The 19,093-nt window shown below is 33.6% G+C and overlaps 1 pseudogene; it reads right to left on the bottom strand.

Moving 5' to 3' along the window:
- Positions 1–19,093, bottom strand: part of LOC136040327 (multidrug resistance-associated protein 1-like) — a 52,861-nt pseudogene that overhangs the window by 15,388 nt on the left and 18,380 nt on the right.

Genomic DNA, 19,093 nt, shown 5'->3' with positions numbered 1-19,093 from the left:
TTGGATTTTCCTAATTTTTTTAGACGCATAGGGTTGTGTAAGTTTCCACAAATTTATAGAATCGCATTTAATTTGCAGTGTCTTTAGTACTTTAAATTGTCTATTTTTTCTGTATAGCTACTTTTTTTTTGGAGTTCTGTAATAATTACCAATTTTGGGTAGTCAAACCTACTTTCAGTCTGTTTTCATAAATGGTTACAATAGCACTTTAATTTTTCTGACTTGTCCCTTTGAGTAGGTAGCTTAAGGACTAAGTTGTGAGTATTTACAGGATGATATAGACAGGCCAGTAAATAATAGTCTAAGGTTAGCGATTGCGAGGTAGACAAAAGCTTAACTACACCTTACAATCTAAAATACCTTTACTGATTGAGCACAAATACCATCCTAATTTTGCAAGATTTTCTACAAAAATAAGTTGAATTAAAAGTACAAAAATAGTGATAATGAAACAGCAATGTTAGGAGCCAAAAAATAGATTTTTAAACCTGTAACACGGCGTTAAACTAAAAATTACACATCCTAATTGAACATTAGACCCCCACTCTACTCCCAGGGATATTTAACAACCTTGTATGGTACAATAGGATACAAAAAAACTCTTAGAATTGAGTATTTAATAAGAATTCCAGAAATTAATTTCATCGTCAATGATTTATTTGATTTAATAATGTGTTTACTTAGTTAATAAATTTTTTTACTTCTATTTACTTATTTTTTTATATTAGTTATTTACTTATTTTAAAACAAATGAAAATTTGTTTATTTTTAAAAGTTTATTTATTCAATTAACTTTATTAAAACTAAATAATTCATCAAATTGAATAGCTTAACAAGAAACACATTTAATAAGAGTTTGATTATTTTTGCAACAGAATTTTATTGACATTAAGATTGTAGGGGGGTTGTAAATCATTCTGTCTTAGAAAAATAGATGGTAGCTCAGAAACTATGGAGTCTCAAGATGAACTAAAAAGAGGGATCCAAAAAATATATATCAACAAAAATGAATAAAATACCTGAGGGGTTTCGCCGTATTCCTAGATTCGTTCAACTGCTACAATGTTTGTTTCTACCTCGGAGGTCATTCTCATGAACCAATTCAATGTTTGGGTGATCTGAATGGTAGATAGAATAAACAAACTGCAATGACGGGCACTGATGTCATATTTTGACAAAAACTTTCATTTCAAATTTATGTAAAGGGTAGAAGGAGTAGTAGCGGTTTTAGGTCTCATAGCTTGGGGGGCAAGGCATACTATAGGAGTATAAAAATTAAAGTAAAAGGAATTTAGTGTCAGCTGTCAGAAAAACTGGATGGGAACAACCCCCCTCCTCTGCTCAGGCTTGGAACTGCCATTGAGAAGGTGGTACAAAATGATTAGACAAGTAAATATTATATGCAAAAGTAAAGTATTAAAAACGTGTGTTTTAATTCAGCTAACTTTTTCTTTAATTTCGGATTTGTTTTTATTCTTACTACGAAAGCTTGCATTAGTAAGCTAAAATATGAAGAATACAGTAATGTAATTCATACCCTAGACGTACATTGATTTCGACAATGAGGGAGAAAGTCTACAATATCCCTCCCTTCCCCCTTTTGATGCCCATTCTGGTTACACTCACAACCTTTATGCATATTTTGACGTGATCATACCTACAAATTATTCTAAATTCAAAAGACATTTAGTTAGCTTTCTACGAATAAAAATTGAGGTTGAAGCAACAAAAGATATATCTATTGTTAGTCCGCCTAAAAAACTCGTAAGAATTAGTAAAAACCGGCAAAACACCATCACTGTAAATTTTCCAAAGCTTGGGCGAAGATACAGACGCCATTTGAAATCAAAGAGACAGAAATACTTTTGCCCATAATAATACTAGATTCTGGCAATAATAGAGACTTCCAGGCGTGATTTAATACTGCAGACCTATACAATCTTTTTTTTTATAAAAATGGAATGTTTAGTGATCTACAACCAATACTAGTAGTTACACCAAATAAATAGTTAGTTAAATGACATCTCTGAAAATTAAAGAAAATAATTACTGAGGGTTCAAGGGTTTATGTTAGAAATTTTCAATTCCTATTTTTTTACAACCTAAATAGGGCCATGAGGGTATATGGCTTCGGATACATAACCAAGTGATTCAGCATAACCGTTGACATCCGCACTTCGGATATGTGATGTTCACCCTAAAAAGGCACGCAATTTCAACCTTTAATATTTTCACTGTAACGTTTGACAATTGCTCAAAAAGATACATTTTAGGGTGATATATTACTTTTACCGCTTTAATAACTAGTATACAGAATTTAAGAGAAAAACCGAGCTTAATTCAAATGTTTTTTTCAAATTTTGTCCATTGTCTTATTGAAATTATACCCGTTATTTTCTCTTTCTAAATTCTGTAAATTGAAAAGCTGTGTGGTTTAAGAAATTATTTACAAACAACAAGAATAATTTACGATAGTAAACTCTTTTACGGAAGCTTCTCTTCTGCTTCTTAAACATTTCATTTGGGACTATACCCATCATTATATTATACCCATTATTTTCTCTCTTTAAATTCTGTAAATGGAAAAGCAGTGTGGTTTAAGAAATTATTTACAAACAACAAGAATAATTTACGATAGTAAACTCTTTTACGGAAGCGTCTCTTCTGCTTCTTAAACATTTTATTTGAGACTATACCCGTCATTATATTATACCCATTATTTTCTCTCTATAAATTCTGTAAATGGAGAAGCAGTGTGGTTTAAGAAATTATTTACAAACAACAAGAATAATTTACGATAGTAAACTCTTTTACGGAAGCTTCTCTTCTGCTTCTTAAACATTTTATTTGAGACTATACCCGTCATTATATTATACCCATTATTTTCTCTCTCTAAATACTGTAAATGGAAAAGCAGTGTGGTTTAAGAAATTATTTACAAACAACAAGAACAATTTACGATAGTAAACTCTTTTATAGAAGCTTCTCTTCTGCTTCTTAAACATTTTATTTGAGACTATACCCGTCATTATATTATACCCATTATTTTCTCTCTATAAATTCTGTAAATGGAAAAGCAGTGTGGTTTAAGAAATTATTTACAAACAACAAGAATAATTTACGATAGTAAACTCTTTTACGGAAGCTTCTCTTCTGCTTCTTAAACAATTTATTTGAGACTATACCCGTCATTATATTATACCCATTATTTTCTCTCTCTAAATGCTGTAAATGGAAAAGCAGTGTGGTTTAAGAAATTATTTACAAACAACAAGAATAATTTACGATAGTAAACTCTTTTACGGAAGCTTCTCTTCTGCTTCTTAAACATTTTATTTGAGACTATACCCGTCATTATATTATACCCATTATTTTCTCTCTCTAAATGCTGTAAATGGAAAAGCAGTGTGGTTTAAGAAATTATTTATAAACAACAAGAATAATTTACGATAGTAAACTCTTTTACGGAAGCTTCTCTTCTGCTTCTTAAACATTTTATTTGAGGCTTTATAGACCATATTTGGCATCTTGTTCTTAAAATCTGTCAAAAAAGGTTTATGTAAATAAAACGCAGAACAAGATTTGTATTAACATTCCCCTATAGACTCACAAAGTTATTTCAAAACAATGCCGTTTAATCAAATACCAGCTTGGTACAGAACCTAATATTAACACTATCGTCGCCCCAATAGTATTATTTGCACTATTATAATCATAATTAACGTAGCTATTTGTATCTGAAAAGCTAAAGTCTGTAAAGATTCATGAAATTATTTAGAAAACATTCCAACGAAATTTACTAAATATAGTCGGAACTGTTTCAAGTTGAATACCCTCAAGGGATTCCATACCTTAAAAATCATTTTGCGAGTTTCAGCGTCGGCTGTTCACCTCAAAGATAAAAAAGACCATTAGCAAATTCTCCCAGTACCATAAAGAACTTCCAAAGCAATTCTGGTACAAAAAAATTGGCAGGGGATCTTAAATGTGTCAACAGTTCGAAAAGCTAACGGGAGGCATTTTTAAAATAAAGAAAACGTATAATCTTTTATTAATTGTTAAGTAAAGCGCTGTCTCGACTCACTGTACATATAGAAGAGATAATATGCATACTATGTCGCACAAGGTTTTCAATTGAGCCGGTTAGTACAAAGGGAACTCCCAAAGCTATGGAATCACTCCTTTGAGCTTATTTTTAGTTTTTTTTCAAGAAGGTTTGCAAGAATATTTTAGAGACTGTCCTTTCTAGAGCTTTAAAAAGGAAATTCCGCTGCGTTCAATCAAAAAAAAAAAAAAAAAAAATTGTAAATCATGTAAGTTTCATTAAATCGGAATATCTCTATTTCTGACACAAAACACGAGAAGTTATAGGGTTTTTCCAAGATTTCCAGAAAAGTGGATGTTGGTTTTGAGTTATCTGTCGTCTATTCGGATTGTAATCAATTTTAAATAATTCGGACACACGCACTAAAAGTTTTAAAACAAATGAGACAGGGTGATCCTTTAAGGCATCAAATCTCCTTAAGCTCAATTTTTCAGAATTAAATTCTTCTCGTATAACCTTTCTTAAGAGGTACAAAAGAGCTGCAAAGTTTTAACTCTTTTTTTGTTTCAACATTCTTTTTTTTATTATTTTTAAAATAAGGGAAAGTTAGACCATTATAGGTCTTTTCAACTGATTAAATAAAAAAACAAGTTTTTTTTTTAAATGAAAGTAAGGAGCGACATTAAAACTTAAAACGAACAGAAATTACTCCGTATATGAAAGGGGCTTTTCCTCCTCGACATCCCGCTCCTTGCGCTAAAGTTTGATTCTTTCTCGCAACTTTACTTTTTAAAACAATAAAAAACTTTAGCGTAAGGAGCGGGGTGTCGAGGAGGGAAAGCCCCTTTCATATACGGAGTAATTTCTGTTCGTTTTAAGTTTTAATGTCGCTCCTTACTTTCATTTAAAAAAACTTGTTTTTTTATTTAATTTCTGAAAGTTTTTGAATTAATGCATGTCTGATTTTGGCTCTCCGTACATAAATTATAAAAATGAAATTTGCATATTAATTCTTTTTTTGGCTAAATGGCTTTCTCTTAGTTTTGATCAGACGATTTTGAGAAATAAGGGGTGGGGAAGGAGGTCTAATTGCCCTCCAATTTTTCGGTTGCTTAAATAGGCAACTAGATCTTTTATTTTTAACGAACGTTTTTATTAGTAAAAAAAAATACGTAACTTAAGAATTAACTTAAGAATTTTTTGATTATATATATGAGGGGGTTGGTCCCCTCGTTAATACCTCGCTCTTCACACTAAATCTTGGTTTATCCCAATTCTTTAATTATGACCCCCTGAATCAGAAAGGCCATAGAATAAATAGTTGACATTATTTAAAAACAATTTAGCATAAAGAGCGAAGTATTTATCTCCTCCTAAATACCTCGCTCTTTATGCTAGAGTATTTTTAGAACCCCTCATATGCGTAATAATCTCTGTTCGTTTTAAGTTTTAATGCTTCTCCTTACTTTCAATTGAAAAAACTTTTTCATGTTTACATTTTCATTGGTTTTTTTTTATAGTAATGCTAGAAAGTCCTGCACCCATTTCAATGAATTTCTCTTCCCCCATGAAATATTTCTCCAAGGAAAGATCCTCCCATGTAGCCCCCTCCCCTGAACCCCACACCCAAACCAAAAAAAATCCCCCTGATAACGTCGGTACACTTCCCAATAACCATTACTGTATGTAAACATTGGTCAAAGTTTGTAACTTGCAGCCCCTCCCCCAGGGACTGTGGGGGGTAAGTCATCCCCAAAGACATAGTTATTATGGTTTTCGACTCTACGGAACAAAATGGCTATCTCAAAATTTTGATCCGTTGACTTTGGGAAAATAATTAGCGTGGGAGAGGGCCCAGGTGCCCTCCAATTTTTTGGTCACTTAAAAAGGGCACTAGAACTTTCATTTCCGTTAGAATGAGCCCTGTTGCAACATTCTAGGACAACTGGATCGATACGATCACCCCTGGGGAAAAAAAAACAAAAAAACAAAAAAACAAATAAACACGCATCCGTGATCTGCCTTCTGGCAAAAAATGCAAAATTCCACATTTTTGTAGATAGGAGCTCGAAACTTCTACAATAGGGTTCTCTGATACGTTGAATCTGATGGCGTGATTTTCGTTAAGATTCTATGACTTTTAGGGGGCGTTTTCCCCTATTTTCTAAAATAACGCAAATTTTCTCAGGCTCGTAACTTTTGATGGGTAAGACTAAACTTGATGAAACTTATATATTTAAAACCAGCATTAAAATGCAATTCTTTTGATATAGCTATTGGTATCAAAATTCCATTTTTTAGAGTTTTGGTTACTATTGAGCCGGGTCGCTCCTTACTACAGTTCGTTACCACGAACTGTTTGACAAACCGAATTGCAAAATCACGTTCTGAATTGAAAATTTGCTATTCCGCCGATGATCTAGATTATGAAAAGTCTGGTCCACTGATAATCAGGATAGTTAGTTCTACATCTAGATTGTGAATTTAATAAATACACTCGAAAGGAAGATTGTGGATTCGGATTGTTGATTTTGCCCAGTCATGAGTTGAGTCAAGCTTGATCCACGGGTTGCAATTCGAAAACGCGGTTTTATAAACTTCTTTGTTCCACGGATAACTGTCAATCTTGTTTTAAAAATCTGATATGTCAGTGATATCCGGTTGGCGTCTTATATTTTGACCATTTATTCCAATTTATGAATACCTCGAAAAGAATTAATTTTACTGCCCAAAAGGCATTGAATAGAGCATGGTAATTACGCTTATTTAATAAGTAATTAAAATGAATTACAGTAAGCTCTGCTGAAGGCGGGGTAAAAAGAGTTGGGTTGCATAAACGGCCAGATTGTGACAGAGCGAGACAATTCTTACCAATGTTTCAGCACCTGTAAACTCCATCAAGGGAAAAGAAATTATGATGACATTAGGGGCTCCACCTGGTACTGTTACTTGTATTAGAGACAGTGGCTGGACTACAGCTTCAGTGTTAAATGAGTTTATTCATCACTTTGTCTCCACTGTAGGACAAGCTAAGAGAGACCCCAGCTACTTATTATAGATAATCACGAATCTCACTTATCAGTTGAAGCCATCTGGGTACCAAAAGATAACCACGTGACCATGTTACCCCTGCTTCCGCATACGTCACACAAACTGCAATCACTTGATCTTGCAGTCTTCTACTCTCTCAAATCCTTTTATAACAAAGCTATTTCCAGTTTCTGTGCATGAAACCAATTTTTTGGAGTTGCTTCTCCCCTTTCATTAACCCCATCGAGCATCACTGCAGGTTTTCAAGCAAAATTTATTTGCCCTTTTGTTGACAACATTTTAGTTAATGGCGACTTTTGCCATTAGCTGTAACTGACTGACCATTGGCTGAGCCTGTATCAGAGCCGAGAGATGAATACACGACTTCCTCAAATCCAGAAAAAGGAGGAGGTGTAGCCTCTCAAACTACACATGCACTTCAATCCAGACAGTTTCACCTGTCATGATAAGGCCATATCCGAAAGGAGTTTGCAAAATACTAACGGATATTCCAGAGAGAAAAAAGGTTGAGGGGCAGGCTAAGCTTCTAAAAGCTAAGAAAGTGAAATAGGCTCTCACAAACCCTCATTTAAAGCGCGAAGTCATAAGAAATTACTCTTTATTAAAAGTGACAGCAGCCTAGAAGAGGTTTAAGTCTTCGAAATTGTATCAGGATTCAGTGAAACACACCAAAAAGAAGAATATTCAGTTGAGAGGAGTCCTCCTTTTTCTGCTTTGAATATTGGTGACTTTGACGCGGTTCTTGAAAAAGAAAACAAACAAGAAAATGTCACAATGTAGGTAAAATCACTTCAAAATTTGCAGAAGAACAGGAAGTAGAAGTTTGGTACTTAAAAAGAATTGCGCCATTCTTGAAGTTTGTCCCTACTGATACCTCCTGCTGGAACACTTTCGCTGATGTCAAAAATTTCTTGCCAAATCCTGAGCCTTCAGGACAGACTACAAGACAAGCAGGAAACTTTATATTTCCTTTTAATCTATCAGAACGTGATATACTATAAACGCATGAACAGTGCTTTTAGTAATCCTTGCTTTACACATCTGACAGGATGGTTGGCCCCCAATTCCCCATTGCACTTCCGCGCTGAAGGGTCATGAAACCGAGATCAGCACCGCCGGTTTGAACCTTAAGTGCCGTCTTACTTACTTTTTACTTTTACACATCTGCACTTCTTTCTTTCAGTTCTTATAGTTTTACTCCATTATTTCTATTAAATAGCTGATTTTTGTATCAAGGAGACATATTAGGGTTTTTCCCAAGTATGGTTACCACTTGTCCCATCTACAGAGGCCCACTCCATACTTGGGACAAAATAAGGGGTTGTGAAATTAATGCCTTCCTTAAAACGGAATGAGTTCTCAGCGTTAAACCTGGAGATAAATGTCTTTGTTAGGGCAAAAGATGCTGAGAAATTTTTGCTTCCTCATCACTAAGCATGAGGGAGTTGAAGACAAAAAAAAAGTCTCAAGTACTGATACTCTCCCCTAACAATAACAAAGAAACCAAACAAGGGTGATTTTCAGCCAATGAAAAAAAAAATATGAAGCAGATATTTTGACAAAGACCTCCGTCTTCAGCTCTCAAAAAAGGGAAGCAAAAAATGGTATATTATAAAATAAAACAAACATTTGAAGTAAATTATACCAAACCGAAAAATAACTAATGAGCTTATGTGGCTTACAAAGATTACGAGGATTTTTTTTTATCTATTTTTTTCTCCTTTTTTCACTGACTATAAATCACTCTTTTTCGGTTTCTTGCTTGTTTTTGCATTATTTTTTCTTCGTATTGTTTGTTTTTTGTCGAAAGTCGTGTGTAGCCAATGCAATATTAGAGCGTATTCAGCTCATTAACATAAGCTTGATGAGAGCTAGACAAAGCTTATACAATATAACGAAGAAAAAAGAAAATAATAGAACTTACATTCAGAGCATAACTTATAGAAAGGCCCACTAGTCCAGGATTCAACGATTCTCTTCCAAATACTGCAAACAACGAGGCACAAAGAGCAATCAAATTTCCGACTGATTCCAAACAAACTGCAAGCCATCTGTTGGCAACGATACTAGGATAATAGGATATCTGGTTTGTATCAACTTTTGACTCAGACTCTTTAATAAAACGATGTTCTTTGGAATAAGCTCGAATGACAGATACTCCTAAAATAATACAGGGCAAATAATAAACACATTCATTAGAGTCAACAGTCTGTTGTGGCCAAAATATCCACTGAATTGAATTCCACTGTCTTGTAAGAAAAAAAAAATCCCTATTGTTTCTACTTTGTATTTGTATGATATGGAAAGGCAGTGTGGTCTTTGTCGCTATTTTCGTCTAGCCTATGGGTAGCATTTGACCTATGATACCTTTTATTTTGTTAGTTGAGGTAAAAAAAAACATGATAATATTATCAATCAACAATAGTTTTTAGAATCCTGTAGAAATAAAAATCTTATTCCCGAGTCTTTAAGATATAAATTACATTTAAATACTTGGAAAGAAGTGCAATTCATTCATACACGGTAATAAGGTTAAAAACCTTACTCCATACTATTAAGGACAAAAAACAAAAATGACATTTCGTTTCTACAGAGAGAAAATCTTTGGAAACTTTTTTGCTGGAAAAACTTTTCTTTGTTGATTTTTCTCAAGTTGTTAAGATTAGAAAGGAATTTGTTTAGCCATGATTTTCACTTGTCAAAAGAGCAACTCTATAAAAAATTGAAAAGCTTGAGAAATAAATTCTCAATGAAAAACCGTATTTATTTTCCAAGATTCACTCCTGGACCTGCTATTGTTAACCTCTTTTAAAAAAACGTTAGAACCCCAGGAAATTGAAACACTTGAAAAAGGTCAAAAATTTTCTTTTCTACTGAAACAAAATCCTGTACCAGATATAGTTTCCTCTCGAGAGTCCGCTTTGCATAAACACTATCCATCTGTTTCTAACCCTGACGAAGATAGGTCTTGTCTCATAAATACCCTTTATAACAGCCAATAAAAGGTTAAGTTTCCTACCACTTTCACACCGAAAAAGTTGCACTAGATAAAAATATGACCTAATATCCGCAAAGACCCTTCTATTTGTGTAAGTTTCTTCGGTTAGGGATTAAGCATAGGGAATCATGTTTAAGGAGTTAGCTTGGTAAGAGTTTATTTACGGGTGTTTCTGAATTCATAAAGTGTTTGAAAGTTTGTTTGCTTGTTTAAGTTGTTTGTAATTAGGTACTTGTTTAAAGTTGTATGTGTTTGCTATAGCCTGCAGGCTTTTTTGCAAATAATCTTATCTATAACCAAAGCAGACAAAAGCAATTCACTTGTTGTCATGGATACGACAGACTATGACAATAAAATCTTTTCACATTTAAATGACACAACTAAATCAAAACAATTTCTCTTGATCCTACTGATCAGTTTACTATAGTATTATAAATGAACTAAAGCAGCTAAAGCAGAATAGTAAAATTAACCAACAATTATACAATAAATCTTTATCCCGTGGTAGTTTCTGTCCCAAACTCTACGGTCTACCAAAAATATATAAACAAGGTATTCCCTTAAGACCTATCATAGCATGTACTAAAGCCCCCGCTTCCAATATTGGAAAAGAGCTTTGCATAGCTTTCAAACCTTTATTGTATTCCCAAAACTCCTATATTCGTAATTCGGCAGATTTAGTTAAAAAGCTTGGTAAAACAAATATTTCAGAAGACACAAGAGTTAGTAGTTTCGACACTGTTTCCATACGAATATAAATATGGCTATTTCTGAGCAATTATTAAAAAACAAAATAGAAGAAAATTATCACTTAATTGAGGCTTCAGCGACAGGAATTGATTGTGAAGTTTTAATGACTCTAGTTAAAATTTGTAATAAGTTTTCTATGTATTTTTAGTTTCGTGATTCTTTTTATCAGCAAATAAAAAGGGGTTACCCATAGGGGCACCTTTATCCGGGCTACTGGCAGATGTTTATGTCGAGAACCTTCAAAATTGGGCATTAAATGCTTATTTTTTAAAACACGTCTATTGGGGTCGCTATATGGATGACGTAATTTCACTTTGGAATTATGGGGAAGCTGAACTTCGTGGTTTCTTATATTGTCTTAATACTTATGACAGAAATTTGCAGTTTACCCTAGAAGTTGAAATTGAAAATAAACTACCGTTTTTACATGTGTTAATTATTCGTAATACTGATAAATTGGATTTTTGCTATCTATCAAAAGCCAACGCAAAACAGTATTTTTTGTTCTTATTGCTTGTTTTTTTGTCGAAAGTCATGAGTAGCCAGTGTAGTATTGGACTCAGGGCAGGAGGGAGGGGGTAAGAACAATCGTTCCGACGGCTAGGCTATGCTAGTTTTTACTTACGTCTATGTGAGCCTTTCAAATCAAAGATAGTCACTAAAATTCAAAATATCCCCCCTAATCCCGAATTCTGGATATGTCACTGGGGACGCACTTACAAAGTCGTCCTTCGAGATATTTATGATGCTCCAAAATCGTGTTTTATATAATCCACGAAAAGCACATAAAATATCAGAATACTGGGGAGATCTAAATTAATGTCACAAAAAGGGCATGAATGCTCAGTTAGTAGATGTAATTAATATTTAATATTCATAATCCGACAAACTGCATTTTTAATGCGTAGTCACTACAAGTCAATACGAAACAAATAGTATTTGAATCGATAATGGAGCCTTATAACATTCTGTCTTTATAAATGCGATCGTGCTTCTATAATTATTTCAGTTGTAATCAAATCTTATTTTGATCTAGTCCAAAGTTTCGTGCATAACTAAACGGTTAATCTGAGATTAGCATAAACAAAAAGAGTGGTTTTAGACAAAAAGCAACTTACCAGTAATTGTTTCACCAAAATGGGAGTAGATTGGTGAACGAGTTATTGAATCCAAACGCTTCAGTTATCGGGAGGTAGCAACATAAAAATGCTATAAAAAAAACGAATGCGGAAACAAATTATTAAAAAATGACACTTCATTTTCGGTAGTCGAAAAAAGCAAGGTTCAACGGACAAAACCTTAAGTAATCGATATTAATAATGAAAAAACAATTGAGTGAACCAGCCAACAACTTCAAATTAAATTTTAGGTCTTAACGGACATTTTTTCATAGTTATTTTTGATGAGTGAAAAACAAAGAAGACAAAAATAAATAAAAAATCATTTGGTGGCATGGGCTCCCCGAAAAGGAGCTTGAAACAAGGTCAAAACACTTTTCTTGATCGACTAAAAGTTACATACTTGTCTTTAAGCTAAAAGGACCCAAAAATATGGAGAGAAAGTTGGAAAAAGAATGTGGGAAAAAAGATAAAGATATAAAAATAGACAAGTGATTTTGACCTGACAAAAGGCAAAAATATCGGTTTTCTGAACGGTTTGAAAGTTTTAACTGTCGAAGGGAAATCAAACGTTGAATAAAATTAATTTAGGGCACCACCCCAAAAAAAGGCAAAAAACAAATTTCTGATTAGTCCAAAACACATTTTCTTAATTCTTTGGGGCAATAAGATCCCAATACATACGATAAAATAGATAAAAGATAAAAAGGCCTCCAAAAAAAGGCCTAACAAACTTACGTTCTCCAAGCAGCTTCAACTAGAAGACTGCTTTGACGTTAATATTTGATTTTTATACCGTATTGTTGCCTTGGATTGTAGCATTTATTAGTTCCATTCATTGTAGTTTTTTCTTTCACTTTCTTCTTCTTTTTTTTCCCTGTAGTGTTAGTTCGAAGACTATTAGCAGTGAAATACTCGTAAAGGTTTAATCACTTAGTAAAATCATCATCATCATCTCCAAGCGGCTTAAAACTTACACCTGTAAGTTACTTGGCCAAGAGAGCCCTTATATACAAAAAAATTGTTTGGGGACACGGATCCTCTAAAACTGGGGCAACAAAATTTTATCCCTACGACAGTACGCTTCAAAAATAGAATTAGGGACTTTTTTTCCGGTCAGGTCAAAACTTATATCCCTAACTCCTTGGGCCAAGAGGACGGAAACCAGAAAAAAAAATACAAAAAAAAAAAAAAATGATTCCCAAGTTCAGGTAGCGTTTGAGATAGGTTTTAATGAAACAATTCCTCCAATTTCTTCCCCTCAGACTTTTTTGATGCACCAGAACGCTCTTCATCCTTAAGTTAGAAATTATTATATTGTTGAAGAATCGTAGCCAATAACGGCATGTCTTATCCGACAGAGCACTGTACAACAAGAGTTCTGTGTGTCTTGGCTGTAAATTTCGTCTGAATACATTAGTACAAATTCCCCACAAATACAATCTATTCGACACAAAAAGAGATACTTCCACGCACAAAAAAAAAAAATCTGAATTTTACACTGAACACACTGCACACTAAATTTAAAGAGGGAGGATAAGCAGAATTTTCAACCGTACCAAAATACACGTAGTCACACCGTCGTCCCTAAAACAAAAGGGCGTATCTGGTATAATTCTAAAAAGTAAGTTCAAAGTGAAAGAAAAATCCTCGAGTGGAACTTCGTCTACTTAGTGGAGCATTTCTATCATAGGAGGCAACGGAGACTGGTCAGGATTTACAAAAAGTTTTCAGTACTGCTACCGTAAAGGCTTATAACCTTAATTTTGCATAATATAAACCAAAATGAAGCGGCAATATTCACTTATGCATTGTAACTTTAACATTAGTTTTGTTATTCAAATCTCGGAATGAAAAAAAATTTCCATGAAAACCTTAAAACTCTTTTTTTTTCTCCTTTAAAATTTTGTATGTTTAAGACTCCCTTTTGTTTTGGGCTCGGCGATACATGGCTGACTAATGTTTAAATAGCAATTCTGTTTTCTTTTGTGGGAAGAAAAAATTTGATTCAGAGAAAGATTCGTAAAATTAAGAGGCAAGTTCACTCTCTTTAGAACATGAACTCTTCTTTCACATAAAATGGTGTTAATTTAATCAAAGATGATCAAAAAAAGGTGATTTATTGAAGAAAATACGGTGACTTATCTAAGAAATAACGTGATTTATTGAAAAAAAAGATTTTCGTGTTTTAACGAAAAGAGAAGAGAAACAAGTTTTATCAAATTGTCAACGGTATTGAATCTTAAAATAAAAAAACCTTTTATCACCGATCAAATATGAAGGACAACCATACAGAATACAATAAGCTTTAGACAAAACCAGGACTTACCCACCACCACCCCCCAGAAGAAGACTATAAATAAGGTCGTTTAACGAGTAATATCGTAACTTTTGGTTTTTTGGTATTTGAGTGATAAAACTAGAAATTTTTTTTTTTAACGGTAAGAAAAATATATCCATAAGATTAGAAAAAAAAGTAAATAGTGGTGGTGATTACTTTTATAGTAAAATGAGATTATGACAATGCATATCGGAACTTGTTACACAATATTATTCACCGTAGAGCCCTATAAATTAATAGCCTCCATGGTAAGACTTCATTTTCTTTAATATGGGAACACTACCTATCCTCGGACGGACATAAGAGACATAAATACATACCCAATTTTTGACGCAAACACAACGAACACATGTTTTGAACACTATTACTCCCGCATTGAGAGAAATTTCATACCGAGAGTAATGTTTGAAGCCAAGAGCGTACAACGCTAGGTAAAACATTATCAACAACATCAACGTCTTTAGCAAATCGGTTCACAATTCGACCCAGTGGAGTAGTATCGAAATAGGACATTGGTGAACGTAAAACATGTCTTAACATAATATTATGAAGAAGCCTCGATGCAAAAAGATTTGCCAATGCATTGGTTAAACTTGCAGCAGCAATAGATACGGCTAAAATTAAGTAGATATTACAGAAACAATTCTAATACCTATCACTAAGGTTTCTGATTTGAGATGTCTCAAAATAGAATATTTTAGTCAACAGGAAATATATAATTAAGAACGGTTGTGAATACGACTGTAGATGGAATAAAAAAAAATTAATAAAAAAACTTCACAAAAAAACTATGGAATTTAAAAATTAACCGAATTAGAGTTCTTTAAATCAACGAAAAATCAATTAAAATTAATTAATGTTAATTAAAAGGGTAAAACTTAGATAAGCTGCGATGTAAATGAATTTAACAAAAATGAGGAAAAATGAATTTTTTTCTATGTATGATTTTGAGGATTCATTCGATTAGTTTGAAAATTTGGTAGAATAGTAGTCAAATTATGATTTTTGTGCATATTGTTTAGTGGATTGAAGAAAGGAGCTGATTGTCAAATATTTTGAGAGTTATAGCAGGGTATATGCTTTTGTCTTAGGGTTTTTCGAAAAGTCCCCTCTGAGATGAATGGAGGATTTTCTGTTTGTGTGAACTTATCTGCTCCTCCCTTCTCCCTATCAAGCCAAGGTATTTGAAGAGGACATGGTTTGTGTTCAGTTTTTTTTCAAATAAGTAATTTTTTTTTCAAAATTAAAATTGAAACACTAAGCTGATATTATTACAGTTCGCACAGCTCTTTGACCACCTGACATTGACAAAGCCAGGCCTGTAAGCTTTTTAAACCAAAGGCATATTAAATTTGAACCATTATCTTTTTTGTGAATAAAATTTTGATTCAAAAAAATTATGCCCATTTTATTTGCTGATCTACCTCCTCGATTACTTGAGAACTCTGAGAAAATCAGAAACCCTGTCTATCAAACAGTTCGTGGTAACGAACTGTAGTAAGGAGCGACCCGGCTCAATAGTAACCAAAACTCTAAAAAATTGAATTTTGATATCAATAGCTACATCAAAAGAATTGCATTTTAATGCTGATTTTAAATATATAAACATCAACTTTTAAGTTTCATCAACTTTAGTCTTACCCATCAAAAGTTACGAGCCTGAGAAAATTTGCCCTATTTAGGAAAATAGGGAGAAACACCCCCTAAAAGTCGTAGGATCTTAGCGAAAATGACACCATCAGATTCAACGTATCAGAGAACCCTACTGTAGAAGTTTCAAGCTCCTATCTACAAAAATGTGGAATTTTGTATTTTTTGCCAGAAGACAAATCACGGGTGCGTGTTTATTTGTTTATTTTTTTTTTTTCTTTTCCCCAGGGGTCATCGTATCGACCAAGTGGTCCTAGAATGTCGCAAGAGGGCTGATTCTAACGGAAATGAAAAGTTCTAGTGCCCTTTTTAAGTGACCAAACAAATCGGAGGGTATCTAGGCCCCCTCCCACGCTCATGTTTTCCCAAATTCAACGAATCAAAATTTTGACATAGCCATTTTGTTCAACATGGTTGAAAACCATAATAACTATGTCTTTGGGGATGATTTACTCCCCAACAATCCCTGGGGGAGGGGCTGCAAGTTACAAACTTTGACCAGTGTTTACATATAGTAATGGTTATTGGGAAGTGTACAGACGTTTTCAGGGGGATTTTATTTTGTTTGGGAGTGGGGCTGAAGAGAGGGGGCTATGTTGGAGGATCTTTCCTTGGAGGAATCTCTCATGGGGGAAGAACAATTCAATGAAAAGGGCACAGGATTCTCTAGCATTACTATAAAAAAACAATGAAAATGAAACATGAAAACGTTTTTTCAAATGAAAGGAAGAAGCAGCATTGAAACTTAAAACGAACAGAGATTATTACGCATATGAGGGGTTCTAAAAATTCTTTAGCATAAAGAGCGAGGTATTTAGGAGGAGATAAATACCTCGCTCTTTAGGCTAAAATTTTTAGTAATTTCAACTATTTATTCTACGGCCTTTCTGATTCAGGGGTCATTCTTAAAGAATTGGGACAAAACTTACGATTTAGTGTAAAGAACGAGGTATTAACGAGGATACAAACCCCCTCATATACATAATAATAATTAAATAATATAAAAGTTTGTTACGTAGGTTAATTCTAAAGTTACGTATATTTTTTGCTAATAAAAAAATTCGTTAAAATTAAAATTAATAGTTGCCTTTTTATGTAACGGAAAAATTGCATGGCAACTAGGCCTCCTTCCCCAACCCATATTTCTCAAAATCGTATGATCAAAACTAAGAGAAAGCCATTTAGCCAAAAAAGGAATTAATATGCAAATTTCATTTGAATAGTTTACGTGTGGAGAGTCAAAATCAAACATGCATTAATTCAAAAACGTTCAGAAATTAGATAAAAAAAAACTAGTTTTTTTAACTGAAAGTAAGGAGCGACATTAAAACTTAAAACGAACAGAAATTACTCCGTATATGAAATAAATTGTTCCCTCCGCAATTCCTCGCTCTTTACGCTAAAGTTTGACTCTTTGCCACAATTCTGCTTTTTAAAACAATTAAAAGCTTTAGCGTAAAGAGCGAGGGATTGCGGAGGGAACAATCTTAATTTAACGTTAACAATCCAATTTACTCACACAGGTTTTCATTTCCCATTTGTTTACTAACTCATCTTTTAATTGTTTGGCTCTTAATCGTCTTTTTTTAGAATATTTTCATTTCAATCAGTCAGTCAATCAAATTATTTGATTGAAATGTACACAATTCGGGTCAGTCCTGCCCTCACGCTCCTGGTCGTAACACTTTGAAACTCAAAAGTAGCCTACGATTTTCAGCAGTAGAATACTGAGCTCCAAATAACTCTTTTACAACAATGACCGTTTTTGGTTAAGTTCTATACAACTCAGGATGTTGAGTCACTCAAAAATTGGTCAGCTATCATAACTATTAGCACAGGTAAAACCACAAATATCTCTAACGAAAGAAGGGAAAAGAATAAGTCAGTCGGAAAATAGTTGGTACAATTCGAGCACCAAACCTTACAGTTCATTATATACTATTTCAACGCTCAGTTTTAGACTCAAAAACATTTTTCTCATAAAGGGCACCCCAAAAAACTTTGAATTAGCCCGCCCCTGATATTTTGATATATTATTTCTCTTTTTTTAATGCTTGCTTAATACATGCAATGTATCAGATGACATTCAAACTCAAATGATTCTATTGTCAAACGTCTTAGATGGTCATACAGATCAGAGGCAGTTGATCAAAGCAAAAATTGATCAAATCTGGGCCAATAAGCTTTTCAGATACAGGCTTTTGAAATTACGACTAGAACTAAATCTATGCCCTCAGCTTTCATTGGACAATCCAACTAAAACCACCAAAAACCATTTTCATGAAAATTGTGACTAATTTCAAGAACACTACTGTAATGTTTTCACCAGTGCAGGAATGCACAACTGCATGGAAAAATTTCCAAGCAAGAAATTACTATTATTGCTAAGAAACGATTGCAGAAAAAAACCAGCTGAGGCCAAAACAGCTATGCACTCTCCTCTACCACTCTGATCCATTGAAAACATTACTGTTCCCCTTACTTATTCTACACTACATTACATCCACCCCTTTCATGTAGTTCCAATTCCCCTGAAATTGTTTTCTTCGACCTCTTTTCACCGCATTCAAGGAGGAACTACTTTTTGTTTGGCCTAACGTGAATGGACAAAAAGGCCGGTCTTTGACAAAATGTGTAAAATTTGGCCAACTGTTTTCTTTAATCGTTGTCTTAGAAAGTTAGCACGACTTATTAGAAAGTGAGCACAACCCCATTTTCAGCACAACTTATTATTTGATCGTTATCTAATACCATCCTTAAACACTGCCCGTGGAAAAGCTTTAACAAATCTTTCTCAGGTTTTTGAAACACCCACGCTTTAGAGCCACTATCACTATCGTTGCTTCCAATATTTTAATCTCATTTCGCAACTTATCTCCCTATTGTTCTTGAAATTTTCAACTGTAAAAAAATCCCTCCACCTTAGCATGAAGCCTTGAATATTCTACTTCGTACATCTTCATTGTATCTACTATCTTAACTTTCCATCTTTTGTTAGAAAAATCGAATAAAAAAACACTTGACCCACTTTAATGCTAAAGTTTAAATTTAGATTTAATTCATATTTTCCTACCTATATTTTTATTTCTCTATTTCTTTTGAATTATGTGTTTCGAGATCAACGTCCTTAACTAACTGAA

Source organism: Artemia franciscana, chromosome 20 (genome assembly GCF_032884065.1).
Source record: "Artemia franciscana chromosome 20, ASM3288406v1, whole genome shotgun sequence".
Lineage (NCBI taxonomy): Eukaryota > Metazoa > Arthropoda > Branchiopoda > Anostraca > Artemiidae > Artemia > Artemia franciscana.
This window is presented reverse-complemented; position numbering and strand designations above follow the sequence as displayed.